Here is a 15,108-nt window from a genome sequence, read left to right on the forward strand (position 1 = left end):
TGTTTGGAGATGGGTGATTTTGCCCTGCTGCGTGAATCTGCATTCCCACCGTGGCGGGCGTCCTGTCAAGGAGCACGTGACTGTGACGCGACGTGTGCACTTCTTGTCACAACTTGGACCTCTCTCTGCTTCCACTGCCGAGTCACTTTGGGGGGCAACAGTGTGCCTCCAGGAGTTCCAAGTAGCCCCTTGTATGTGGTAGCCACGCCACTCCCTGCCTGTCCACATCCCAGGACAGAGAGGACAGTGTTGGTTCAAATCCAGATCCTCCCCCTGCTAGCCGAGGTCGTTGCACAAGTCACTTTGCCTCTCTGAACTTTGATTTCTCATCTGTAAAATGGAATGACAATATGGAACCATTGGACAATATGGGTCGTTGGTAGTGAGGATGATAAGAAACTGGTAACACTGGTGGCTTCTAGAGAGGCTGCAATCTGGTAAAGAAGGTTGATTTTACCTTTCATCGTACAACTTTTTGTACTATTTGCATTTTTGTCATTAGCATGTATTTCTTTGAAAGTATATTTGTCATTAGCATGTATTTCCTAAAAATAAGTAAAATATGTGTATTTAGAAACTCTAAGTTTCTAACCCTAGGTCCTTTTTTTTTCAATGTCTGTCTTTCAGGGCTTGGAAGTATCACACTGAAAAGGCACAAAAAGAAAACCCACCCATTTCTGTCTTGACATGACTAATATTGACTGCAGGGCTTATTTAGTGTAGAAGACCTCCAAACTTAGGAAGCTCTGGGAAGTAGGTGGACTTTTTAATAAAAGGTTGGAAAATTAGCTATTTGGGAAAAGATAAAAATGCATTCATATCTTACACCATCTTCCAAAATATACTCCAGATGGGTCAGAGATTTAAATGTAAAAACAAACAAACAAACAAAGAACCACACAAGTAGTTTCTTATATAAAAGAAAGTACTTTTTTTTTTTTTTTTTGAAAAAACATGGGTGAATTTCTTTATAATCTGGGTATGGAGAAAGGTTTTCTAATCATGATTCAAAATCCAGATTTAAGAAGAAAAAAGATTGATAAGTTTGACCATATTAAAAAAAGACAAAATTCTTTCATGGCAAAAAAATCACAAACAAAGTCAAAAGACAAGCAACAAACTTGGAGAAAGTATATTTGATATACATCATAGATAAAGGGCTAATACATACTATATGTATTGGGGAACATGTATAGGGAACATAATACATGTTCCCTAATATATAAAGAGCATTCAAAAAATCAAGAAATGGGGCTTCCCTGGTGGCACAGTGGTTGGAAATCTGCCTGCCAGTGTAGGGGATGTGGGTTCGAGCCCTGGTCCAGGAAGATCCCATATGTGGTGGAGCAGCTAAGCCCGTGTGCCACAGCTACTGAGCTTGCACTCTAGAGCCCGTGTGCTGCAACTACTGAGACCCACGCGCCTAGAGCCTGTGCTCCACAGCAAGAGAGGCCACCGCGATGAGAAGCCCATGCACCGCAGCGAAGAGTAGTCCCCGCTTGCGGCAACTGGAGAAAGCCTGTGCGCAGCAATGAAGACCCAATGCAGCCAAAATTAATAAATAAATTTATTTTAAAAAATAGAGCCGAGTATTCATAAGAAAAAAAAATCAAGAAATGAAAGTCCCAAACCTGAAAGAAACATGAGCAAAAGAAACAGACATTTCAGAGGAAAATAGACACAAACAGTCTTGAAAAAACCTGCTCTAACTTGCTCTTAATAAGAGAAACGCACAATAAAACTACACTCAGATACTAATTTTTACCTATCAGATTGGCAGAATTGAAAAGGTTGACAATACACACTTTGGGCAAAGAAACAGGTACTCATAAATTGCTGATAAAAGAGTAAGATGATGAGTCTCCATGGAGGAGAATCTAGCATATTGAACAAAACTAGGCATTTACCTTTCGAGCTAGCAATTATTCTTTTTGGGATTTATCCAGTGATACACTTCCACAAATATAACCACTGTGATAAGGTTATTTACTGTGATGTTATTTATTGTAAGAAAACATTGGAATCAACTAAAATGCCTTCGACAGTAGATATGTTGAATAGTCTATGGCACATCTACACAGGAGAGTACACACAAAGTAAAAAAGAATGAAGAAACTTTCTATGAACTGATACACAATGATTTTCAGGATATATTGTTGACAGCAAAATGTAATGTGAGAAAGAGTATATATAGTATGTTACCTTTTACATAAAAAAAAAAAAAAAAAAACCAAGAAAAGAAAGTTATTTCCTTGCTTTGCAAAAAGAAATGCAGGAAGCACGAACCACAAACTAACGAAAATGGTTACCCATTATGGGGTACGTGGAAAGAGGAGGGGAAGAGATTATTAGGGATGATAGTCAGACTTCTCTGAATATACCTTTTCATATAGTTTTGACTTACAAATCGTATAAATATTTCATATATTTTAACATAAAATTAAATCAGTAAGGATGAACACAAAGCAATCTTAAAACTGAATAAAATGAAACAAAGGGGGCTTCCCTGGTGGCGCAGTGGTTGAGAGTCCGCCTGCCGATGCAGGGGACGCAAGTTCGTGCCCCTGCCCGGGAAGATCCCACATGCCGCGGAGCGGCTGGGCCCGTGAGCCATGGCCGCTGAGCCTGCGCGTCCGGAGCCTGTGCTCCGCAACGGGAGAGGCCACAGCGGTGAGAGGCCCGCGTACCGCAAAAAAAAAGAAAAAAAGAAACAAAGGAAGCCAACCACACATCAAATTGATAATGTAACCATGCAGCAAATAAATAATTAATTCACGAACTCTTGAGCCCAGTGTTCCACCTGTATATCCTAATGGGTTATTTAAAAAAAAAAGAACTGTAAAGACACCTTGAACTAAGTAGGTTTGTTGTTGGCAGTGAGTGGTATTGGTATAGTAATTCTAACAGTTTTGAATATATTGTAGGACTGAGCAGATGAGTTAAATATATTGATGGTGATAGGGCCAGGAAGAAGGGGTATAGAAATATAGTACAGGAAAAGAGGAAGAAGAGTTCTGGGATGCTGGGTTTGAGTGAGGGGAATCAATCTGAACTCAGGTTTGTTCACTGGAAGGACCTTCTGCTAAAATCCAGTAGCAAATAACTCACCTAGCACCTAGATCTTATACTTAAATAACATTCCCCACCGAAAGAAACTAGGGCTTGGAATCAGGATCAAAGTTTCAAGGTGAAAAAAAAAAAAAAAAGGAACCAAGGCCCCTTAGAGAAATGGCTAATTACAGATCTGGAGTCTGGGATATCTTGTACCAGAAACCAAAGAGTAGCTCAAAAACTGATGGTAGCTTATCAATAAGATACATAAGCTGGCTTGAAGGAGTTCTCCACTAGTCAAACTTGAGACATTTTGAACAGCAAAGAGAGTAAGGATGGTAATAGATTTAAACACAATGAAAAACAAAAAATTGAGTTCAAAGGGATGCTAAACAATTAAAATAAAATTAAAAAATTTTAAAAAGTGAAGTTCATGTAAAGTCTGTAGTCTAGCTAATCACATTGTGCCAGTGTCAGTTTCCTGGTTTTGATAATGTACTATGTAGGATGTTATCATTGAGTGAAAGTGTGGCTTGGGTGCACTGAACCTCTTTGTAATTTTTTTTTTTGCAACTTCCTTATGGGTCTTTAATTATTTCAAGATGAAAAGTTAACAAATAAGCATGTATATGCATGGGTGGTGAGGTAGTGTTCTTTACAGAAGAATGCTTAGCCTATATACGGAGAAGAAATGATAGAATTAGAAAAATCACCACTTGTAAGTACCAGTGCAATGATTTATTCAGAAAAAGATCCTCAGTGGATGATAAATCCACTGGATGAATTCCATTAGAGAGTGGGATATTCACATGGCCTCACCCCATAGATTACTTATTATCTACAAAGGATAGAAAAGATTTTATGATGGAGAATTGTGGCAGACATCACCGTAGCCAAGTGACAGAATAAATGTCCTGCCTGAATGTCCCACTTGTTCTTGCTCCCTAAGCCTCTGAAGCCAGGGCCCTCATTATCAATATTGAAGCAAAATTACATTATGAGCTTCCTGATATGATGGAATGAGAAGGATACACCACCTATGTAGTACTTATCCCCAAAATATCTAATCTGAACTTGATAGTGAAGAAACAAACACCCAAATTTAGACTACGGAATATTCTACCTTAGCCTGTACTCCAAAACTATCTGTTTTAAAAGACCAAAAAAAGAAAAAAAAAAAAAAGTAGGAGGATGTCCTAGATTAAAGAGACTAACTAGACTACAGAGAATGTCAGTTACATGGAGTAGATAATTCTTGATTGGATCCTGAATCAGAACATTACTAAGACAATTGGGAAAAATGTTATATGGACAACATATTAGATAATATTGTATCACTGTCTTAGGAGGTAAATGTCTTGGGAGTGAAAAAAAACATTGTGCTTATGTAGGATAATACCTACTTCTTAGGAGATACATGCTGAAGTATTTTGGGGGTCGAATTTCAAGATATCTGTAATTTTCAAACGGTTTAGCCAAAACGTTGACAGCAATCTTAAGCAAATAGAACGAAATGTTAGCAACTGGAGAGCGAAGTTCAAGGCAAGGCATATACATTTTCATTTGTATTATACTTTCAACCTTCAGTAGGGTTGAAAATTTTAAAAATAAAAACTCGGGGAAAATACAGTTCGCTGACGTTGTTTCATCCATAAATTCTCTTTTTCCTGGGCTTGAATTGGAATTCCTCCCCTGTCAGTTCATCCCTTCCCCCAAATCTCAGTATGATGCAGCATGAGTTGCTTGAGGGGCCTAATGGCCCACTGGGGCCAAGGCTTCCAATGAGCCTGCAAAGAGGGCTGGCCACCCACTGCCACCTCTGGGCTCTGCTGCCCCAGCAGGGACCCTTAGTGAAAGCTGTTTGGTTCCTCAGTGAACCTGAGAGAATGTCTGGGGAATTATGGGGCCTCAGTGGCCTAAGGTGTGCTGAGCCCTTCAGCCTTAGAGAGCTGATACCTGAGACTAAAAACTGGTGTAACATGGTGGATTTCTGCTCAACAGCAAAAGTGGGCTCATCTTCCTTTTAAAATGGGGGACTGCAAATGGAATAGATTGTTTCCAGGAGAAGGGTCTACACTAGTCAGTGTTGGATGGATCCATTAGTTACTGTGGAATCTTTAAATAATGAGTCACAATTATCTCACCGGCCAAAAAATCAACCAACAAAAACATCCATTAGCTCAAAAATATGCACTGGGTAGTTTGCTCCATGCTCTACACTGAGGCTGAGAGGGTAAATAAGGCCCAGCCAAGGCCAGCAAAGAGTTTATTGTGTATTGGGGGAATGTGGACTTCAGATCACTACCAACCCGATAGTCGGTAAATGCATGGCAGCAATTTTCATATCATGGCCCTGAAGTGGTCCACCTAAATTAGGAGGGGGAGGCTTGAGAGAAGGCGGCTAGAAGAGGGTGAAACATTTTCCTTCAGTTGGAAAACCATTTCCTTTTGTCCTCAAATGAGAAAATAAATCAGGAAGTAGGGCCTATAGTAGGGAAGGGGTGTTTCTAAAAGCTTCATTTGGCTACTCAGTTTTCTCCATCTCTTCAGCAGGGCTATGAAGGCCACCGCAATCTTATTTGCCTGGGACCTGTCCAGTTTTACTGCTGGGTGTCCGGAGAAACCATTAGTCCCTGACAGGCTGGGACAGCTGGTCACCTTATGACCCTCCCACCCCTACCCCAGAATCTTTAGTTATGAAGGATCATGTGTGAAGAGCGAATCAGAGAATTCTCAGAACATGCTTGCCCTGAGAATTCTGAAGTGGGTGCAGAGGAAGAAAGAGAAAAAAAGCCAAGTTCATTTCTCCTTTTTCCATACAGATCAGACACAGGCAGGGAACCCAGCGGCCAGAGGGACAGCTCTTTCTCAGCTCTGGCCCCTTGTTCCCTGTTCCTCCTGGAAGGTCCTCCCTCTCCATCAACATATCCAAACACTGTGCCTTCTCCAGTCTCAGCCTAAATGACATTTTCTCTTTAAAACCTTTCCCAACCATTCTAGCTGAAAGCGATCCTCCCCTCCTGAGAGATGTCATAGCCCTTATTGTCTGTGCGCTCATGTGGTACACATCGACTCTTATTTTAGAATTAGAAACAGCCTCAGAGAAATCAGAGGGAATTTAGAGATATATTCATTCACACGCACTTCACTCATTCTTTCATTTGTTCATCACTAGGCACCAATCACTGTCCTCAGCGCTGGGGATTCCAAGATGAATCAGGTCTTATCTTTAAGGGCCCCAAAGTCTGCTAGGTGAGATGACCAGATACACAGGCAAACACAACACAGACGAAACCTGCTGTGATGGAGGCTAAGCTTTGACAAGTAAATGCCATTGGAGTATCTACTGAGAGGAGGACACTGTCATAGGCCAAAGGGTTATAAAGCCCTGTCAGAGGTTACAATCAGTTTAGTGTCAGTGGCAGATCTAAAAGCACAGTATTTTAATACCTTACGGTAATGCTACAGAAAAGGTAAACTTGCTCTCCAGACGCAGATGAGGAACATTGAGTCAAGCTAGGGACTAGATCAAGGGAGTCTTGGAGGACCTGGCACCCGAGCTGACCTGTCAGAGGTCTGGGGAAAAGATGATGCAGGCAATGGGTACAAGGAGGGGCTGGCAGATCAGAGACACACTTCGCAGAGCCAATCAGTAGAGTGTGGTGACTGACGGTAGTCGCGGAGAAAATCATCTCAGACCCTCCTGTATCTTCTGGGAAGTTTCATATAGGATAGCGCACATGGTGGGTGTTTAACAGCTATCTGTTGATTGACTTTGGTGAGACATTAAGTAGAATCTGAAAGACGTCTGACTTGATTATCCAGGGGGATCTTGTAACCAGGGTTTCCCAGAGTATATTTCTATGACAAGGTCTAAGATAAAAGGTTAGACAAATGATGCCTCCCCAGTTGAGAAAGTTTACTTAAATCTTGTGTGTATGTATATGTGTGTGTGCGTCTGTCTGCGTGTGTGTGCGCGTGTATGTGTGTAAGAATTACATAATGAAACCATTTTAGGAAATGCTGTTAGAGACTCTTCTTGGGAATTATTTATGGCATGAGGAAAAGTAGGAGGGTCCAGCAGGAAAAGGCCTCCTCTTTATGCCTTTGTCCTATTTCTTTATTCTAAGTCCCATCCTCATTCTTTTGATAATGATTAGAAAGTGAAATCAAATTAAAATGTATAGGTTTCCTATCTTCTCATCCCAGCTATCCCAACACATCCTCACACACACACACACACACATACATACACACACACACACACACACACACACACAGAGAGAGAGATTTATTATGCATTTGTCTTGTCATCTGTGCAAAACTTACCTTGCTTCCTAGAGTCAGATTACAAATGCTCGTAGCTGGGGGCGGGGTGGGGACCTCCGCCCGTGGGCTTTAATAAATGTGCCTCGATGTTGAGCTCCAGGGTCACAGCCTCAATTGCCTGGATTTGAAGAGGAGGCAGTAGTCCTTGCGGGACTCAAATGAACAGCTCCGATCCATCTCAAGTTGCTTGTCCCGCTCCTAGGATTTTGCTGGGACGGGCGGGAAGACGGAGAACGGGGAGGAGTGTCCCTTCTGTGTTGGCATCTGTGCTGGAGACTCTTCCCGAAGCGCTGATCAATCTGTTCTCTCCTGTGAGCGCCTCCTGCCCGCACACCTGCCTGCTGGGCACTGCTGCCACCTCGGCAACCTGGGGGCTGGGGCTCCTTCGGAAAGGGCCCTGGCAAAGCAGGGCTGGCCGGGCTGGAGAGAGAAAACTGCCTCTGGTGCTCCAGCAGAATTTGGGTCAGGGACAGGGTACCTGCTTTTGGCTGATGCTCTTACCTTCTACTTTGAGAAATACAGAAGTCCTAGGTTGTTGCTGTAACATCTGCATCTTGGGATGCTGAGGCTAGGACTCAGGTGCACCTCAATGCTGTTAGGGACTTTGATGAAGAGCATAGCGCTGCCCGAGGATAGAGGAAGCCAAGTGCCCCTTCGGGGTAACCCTTGACTCCTTGGATGACTTTCTATCCATCCTCAGTCGTAAGCATCATCCACAATATGAATGGAGTATTAATAGCTATGGCGCACTTCCAGTGTGGGGGCATCGGCTCCGCGCCCCGCGTGAAAGTTTCATTCAATTCCACCGACACTCCAGGACCGGCATTGTTCCCCTGCTTTAGGATGGAGCAGGGATCAGGGAGCAGGGAGGCAAAGAGACCTTATCCAAGGCCTCTAGTAAACAGCAGAGTCAGGGTTTGCCTGGTTACAAAGCCTGTGCTCTCCTGTCTCCCACAGTCTGAAGGACACTGGGTTAGCCCTGGGCCACACAGGGGATGGATCTGTATCTACCTTCTGGACCCTCTTAGATTGTCAGCTGGTTGGGAGTAGAGACCACGCTTTATGATTGTATTAGGACACAGTCTCAGTGCCTGTGAAACAGGGATAATCTTTTCATTTCTCCTCGAATGGGTCAAATTAAGTCCATGTGAGCCTTTTATGGAGGAGGAAGTGGAACCGGGGGTCTCAGGCACCAAGATGAGGCCCCGAGGTCCCACGGTTCCCGCAGAAGCACACCTCTGTCTTGGGAACATCCTCTTAGAGCTCATTTAGTTCTGCAGATTCTCTCTGAGCTCATGCCAGATAAACAGTCAAATTTCTTACATGTTATGAGGCATTGCAGATAACTCTGTATAATCAAATATGTCATTCCACATCTCATTTGTAATTTCACAATTTAGCTCTCTGCACCATTTAAGCACACATAGAGCCTCTGGGGAAATCCTTATTTTTTCCTAATGCTTTTATATGTGAGCTTTGTGCTGATTTCGGTCTTTGCTGTGTCTAATGAGATTCTCGCAAAGTTTTCTCACTATGGAAGGGCTCTATAAAGTTTAAGGAACCATGGAAATAAGCCCTGGCCTGATATAAGTCAAGCAGGCCAAGGAAACATCAGGCAGGAGGCTCCAATGAGGAGCTGAACGTTCTTTTCCATTATGTCTATCCCTTTTATGTTTGGTTTGACTGCATCGCTGGAGAATGGTGTTTTACAATTATGCAGCGCTTGACAACTCACAAAGCACCTCTCCTGTGTTGTATTTGATCTGAGCTTCACAACTCAGTAGATGAGGTGGGATAATGCTTATTATCCCCATTTTATAGAGGAGGAAACTGAGGCTTGGCGAGGTTAAGTGACTTGCCCAAATCCATGAAGCTAATTTTAATTACCTAATTAATGGCAAGGCTAGGAATTAAATACAGATCTTTTGATTAGAAGTCTGGTGCCTTGCTGCTGATCCAGTCTGCCTTCCTAGAGGGGATCCTTTGCCGCCAATGTGCTGAGGTTTCGGAGATGAGATAGTGGCGTTTGGACTCTCCTGCCCATTTAGCTATTGGCTCCACCCACTGCTCTCCACCCCCACAGCCCTGAGCCCTGCCGTCTCTCACTTGGGTCACTGCCACACAGTCCTAAGTTGGTTACCTTACTTCCGGTCTTGATCCACTAAGGTCCAGTATCCACAACAGCAACACAAAGGACTTTCTTAAATGCAAAGTCTATCAAGTGCTTCTCTGCTCGAAACACATTTATCACTTCCATGGTCTTTCAGAAAAACATCAAACCCCCTCACGTGGCCTCCAAAGGTCTGCGTGGAGGGATGCGGCTTCAATCCCAACACCTACCTCTTGTCACCTTCCACCCCCAGATCTGAGTGCCAGACCCTCCTCATCACCAAACTCTCTCCTGTCTTCAAGACTTTGTCATCTTCATTTTCTGACTCATGTGACCTTCCCTCTGCTTTATCTTCTTCTCTTTATAATTTTGGAGTCATTTGTAACCAGCCCTCCCCCCACCAAAAAACCCCTTGTTTATAACTACCTACTATTATCGGTAGTAGTAATCTTTATTATTTTAACCTGATTTAGAGTTTATAAATGCTGATATTACTTCCAATAATTAGCATAGAAATTATGGGCAGGGAGCCGTCGCACAAACGCAGACACCGAGGGTTGGAGATTTAAGTAACTTGCCACCTTCGTGTCATGGGCACGTGGCAGATCCAGGACTTGGGAATCAAGCCTTGGTATTCAAGTTCACACAGTGTGCAACCTGCTCACATTGTTTATCAGCTCCTGTAAAGCATTTTGGGGTACGTGGTTTGAGGATGCAATGTCGAAAACGGAGTTGCATTTCACAGACTAGTTGAGAGGCACTCTTACATGAGAAGCGTTTCTAGGAAGGAGGAGAGACAAAAAGAAAGGGAGAAAGCCACCGGAACAGCAGCCCGTGGGCTCATTAACCTCTTCCAAACAATCTCTCATCTCTTGCATCTCCCTGTTGACCAGAAATAAGTCAGAGGGGAATGAGTCTGGTACACTTTCACCTGCAGGGACATGACCTCTGGAGAGAAAAGACATCACGAGTGGATAGAGTTAGCGGTTCTCTGCTGAGTCATGGGGGTAGTTCTTCTTTCTTGGAATGACTGGGAATCATTCTCCTAGAGAAATATTAGTGTCCCCAACAGTGTTGCCTAAATGACACGAATGCCAAGGGCAATCTAGCTCCAGGTAAAACTCCCAACTTTTACCAGGAGCCCTTCCTAACTCAAGTGCTCATGTACCACTTCCTCATGGCCCTCATTTGGCAACAGATGGTGATACGCCATCGGAGAGTCAAAGGAGTTTGAGGCATAGTCGTCAATGTTGCTAACAATAAGCCATTGAAGAAGAGGAGAAGGACCCAAGCTCGGGGAAAAAGTTGTGTGAAGACACTAAAATGGTCAAAAACATGACAGGTTCTACAGCACTTTGGAGGATGGAAGTTACAGGACTTAAAAATTGATTGAGCTGTGGGAGGATGAGAAGGAGGGAAGAGTTAACGGTGGTTCCCTGGTGTCTGGCTAAGACAGCTGGGTGGGGGACTGTGTCATTTCATGAGCTAGGGAATGAAAAAGCAGGTCCTTTCCTACTTCTTTCCTTTATTTTTTCAGACCCCGTGATCGGTGCCATCCAGAACACCTTGAATTTGTTGTGCCCGTGGACACTTGAGTCTGGAACATTGAAGACAGCTTTGGTCTGGAGATATAGACTTGGGATACCCCAGCACACAGATAGTAGTTGAAACCATGGGGTGGATGAGACGAGTCTGGAGGGGGAAGAGTCTTACCTAAGGGGGGGGCTAAGGATGTATTTTTCATCCGAAGTCAGAAATGGAGAAAAGAGAAACTAAAGCTACACAATTGTAATTGGGGAGGCAATAGAAAGCATCATATCCAAAGGGTGAAGCAAGGACAAAGTTAAGAACGACTGGAAAAATCTAGGTGAGAAGGAGGTAGTTAAGTGTCCAGGAGAAGAGAGAGATTCAGCCAGAGGCGAAGAACTGGGCAGGTGGAGTGGCTCAGTTTGTTGTTGAGGATGCTCTAGACTCGAGAGTCCTTTCACGTGGCACCTGGTACATGCTTGGAAGGTGGTCACAGACACTTTGAAAAGCAGTGATGGCCTGGGTACTGTCATTCCTAACAGAGTCAGGTGATCATTGAGAGGCTAGTTTAAAGGGAAAGCACCTTCAGATTTGTCCTCTGGTGAACACCTTGTGCCCTGCCTTGTTTCCCCAGGTCATCAGTCTTTGGGATGCTGTTGACACAGTCATTTGTTGATATCAAGAAAGAAGGAAGCATAAGCTTCTCTGCCCCCTCTGCTTGGGACGCCACTTGCAAGCAGAACTCTCTGCAGGTGAACCGCACAAGGAAGAGTCACCTGCTCACAGCCTGTGTGAAGTCAGTGGTGCCTCTTGGAACAATGGACGCTTCTCATATACTCCTTGGTTTTGCACGGCGGCGGGGTTCATCTGGCGGAGTGCTCTGCCTTTGAATATGCCTCTAAGTCATGACCTTTTGAGGTGTAGGGATCAACAATTCTAAAAGTCCCAGGGTCTTTCATCCAAGGTCCTGATCGTGCGCTAGATACGCTCTAACAAACATACCTTCAAATCTCAGTGCTTAACGCAATCAAAGCGTATTTGCCAACAATGCCAAGGTGAAGGCCCCTGGACCAGAAGCATCAGCATTACCTGGAAACTCTTTAGAGTGCAGATCTCAGAACTGCCCCAGATCTACTGAATGAGGATCTCCACTGTAACAAGATTCCTCAACGATGTGTACCCAGATTAACATTTAGGAAGCACTGCCCTAGACGACCAAAGTCCCCTTGATGGGTCTTGAACAAGATATTTCTCATGTAAGAGGGAGCAAAAGAAATCAGACTCAATGAAACAGAAGCAGAGGAAAACAGAAAGAGAGAGTTTGACCTGCTGGGAAGACACTCAATGATCTATCCAACTATGTAAAATCTATCCCTGAAATCCCAGCACACGAATGGCCAGTGCCCGGGCTACAGGAGCCAGCCTTGGCTCATGGTCACTGTGTTGCTGAGTTAGGTGGCCCCTCTCCCCTGCCTGGTTCCCCGGGCACAGATGCCGGGGCAGGTTGATTTCCATTTCTTCAGCTTGCCTCTTCGCTGTTGCTGCCGGGCACGGAGGTGGCAGAAGAGGGTTTAATCAACCTCAGTAAGTGCTGTTCGAAAGTGAGAAAATCCAGTACAGTTTTTTTTTTTTCCACGTGGCACCCCAAAGTGCGAACGTCAGGGGGACGATTACTGACCCTTTATAATTCTCATTTATGGTAAAGCTGCTTTTCAGCCCCACACCTATGTTCAAGGTTAATTTGTGTTGTTCTCTCCCTGCAGGCCTGTGCTGAGTGCCTCAGGGAACAGCGTTTAGTAACACCAAGCAGGAGAGACAGAGAGACTGGCATTAACCCCACACATGACTTGAAATTGGCTCGGTCTGATGGCAGGAGAATGTGTGTGTTTCTGGTGTTAACTGTGAAGGGGGGGAAACAGCGGGTGCTCAAGAGCCCTGGCACACGGCCCGTGCTTCCTGTCGTGGGAGATTCTGCTGAAAAGAGCACTAAGGGAGAAGGCAGAGATGCTCTCCATCTTTTGCAGGATGGGCTCTTGGGAAATGAGGTGGGAGTGAGTGTGCAGAGGATTGGGCCGCGTGTGCGGGACGCAGGGGCGGCGGCACAACCCGTCTCGGAGGCAGTTAAGAAAGGGTGGTGCGGGTGCGTGCACCCTGGGGCAGGGCCTTTTCAGACACCCACACCTTTACCTCCTAGGCCTCAGGAGCCAGAAATGGTCCAGCACACAAAGGGGACCCAGCGTCACGTAACCAGTCCGGGCAGTATCTTCTGATTCAAAACCACTATCCCCTCACTTCTTTTAAAAAAGACTCCTGGTTTCCCACCCACCTGGTTTCCCACCTAGTTTCCCTTCTTTCTTCCCAACAGAACCCTGATTTTATCCCAGGAAGCAGGGTGCCAAGTAAAAGGGTGATGTTTTCCAGCCTCCTCTGCAAGGAGGCAAGGCTGCCAGATGTGAGCAGAGGTCATTAGGTGAGGCTTCTAGGCAAGCTTAATCCAATAAAAGCTTGCCATTCACATCAAGCCCAATGTGGAAATAATGGGGTGGCAGGCAGGCTTCCTGGACCCCAGGGCCTGTGCCCCTTCCCTCTGTATCCCCACTGAACTCTGTAACCTCTGTGCGAAGCGGGTGGGGAGAGAGAGCAAGAATAGCATATGGGCGGCTTTCATGGGCCACACCTGGCTGAGGTACAGGCCACTTTCACTGGGATCTCAGTGGCCGGAATTCTGTCACTTGGCCACAAGGTGGCCCGGAAATGTCAGCGGGTTATGTGCTCAGAAGGAAAGCAAGTGGGTTTTGGTAAATATTCAAAGTGTGCCAGCCACACTGTTTCAGGAGGAAGGAAGGAAGGAAGGAAGGAAGGAAGGAAGGAAGGAAGGAAGGAAGGAAGGAAGGAAGGAAGGAAGGAAGGAAGGAAAGAAGGAAGGAAGGAAGGAAGGGAGGGGGGAAGGGAGAGAGGGAGGGATGGAGGGAGGGAGGGAAAGGAAGGAAAAAAGGAAAGATTTTCAAATGCTCAAATTGTTCTCTAGAGATTATTCAGGCATGTTTCCTGGGATGCAAAATATGGCAATGAGTAGAAAGAACGGAATGATGTCAATGGATTCCCAATTGGTTGTACGTGTTAGCTAGTCCTCCCTTCCTTCAGGACGGTTTTATTCAGCACTGGGTGTTCAGAGCCCTGTGCTTACATCCCAGGGGCGGGAAGGCTCTAGGCAAGCCGTGCAGGTCAGACTGGGAGAGGCCGCTTTGCCGGGAAGGTTACTGGCTCAGGAGGTGGGTAGATCTCACTTTAACCGGGATCCCTTGTTCTAGCTGTCCCTGTGGTGGCCTTGAGCAAGCAGCTTCCCTTTTCTGAGCTTTGATTTCCCTGTTTCCTCATCTGTAAAGTAGAAATAATAATAACGGCCTGCTGGGTTTCTCTGTCTCTCTCTTTTAAGAATGAGAGGTGAGGCAACAAACATCCAGCCCAGTGTAGAGGCTCTGTAACTGGCAGCCGTTGTTTTCACCTATTGCAGCTTCTCTCAATTGGCTCCTTGTTGTTTGTGGAGCAAAACTTCATAGTTTGGGGTGTTGAGACTTTTCTCTCTGCCTCAGACCTCCTTCCCAGCACCATCTCCTGCCATTGCCTCCATTGACTCCAGATTTCTCCTTCACACTTGAACTCTTTCTACTGTTCTCTAGACTTTCCTGATGACCCTTGTACAACTTGATACCCTTTTACATGTTGTTCTCTTTACTTCTAATGAGCGATCTCTCAGCCTTGGCACTGCTGACAGTTGGTCTGTGTAGTTGTTTGTTGGGGACTGTTTTGTGCATTGTAGGATGTTTAGCAACATCCCTGACCTTGACCCATTAGAGGCCGGGAACACCACTGGTTCAGCCACAACAGGCAAAATCTCTCCAGACATCACCAAATGTCCCGGGGACTGAAAATCACCCCCAGTTGAGAAACTCGGTTCTAATGTCTTTTACTCCCTTCTCTCTGGTAAACTCCTATGTATCCTTCAATGCCTGCCTATAACGTCATTCTCCCTGGAAGGCCTTCCCTGTCTTCTTTGGAAAGAAATTCATGGAAAATTAATTGATTTGTCC

This window comes from Kogia breviceps, chromosome 7 (assembly GCF_026419965.1).
Source record: "Kogia breviceps isolate mKogBre1 chromosome 7, mKogBre1 haplotype 1, whole genome shotgun sequence".
Taxonomy (NCBI): domain Eukaryota; kingdom Metazoa; phylum Chordata; class Mammalia; order Artiodactyla; family Physeteridae; genus Kogia; species Kogia breviceps.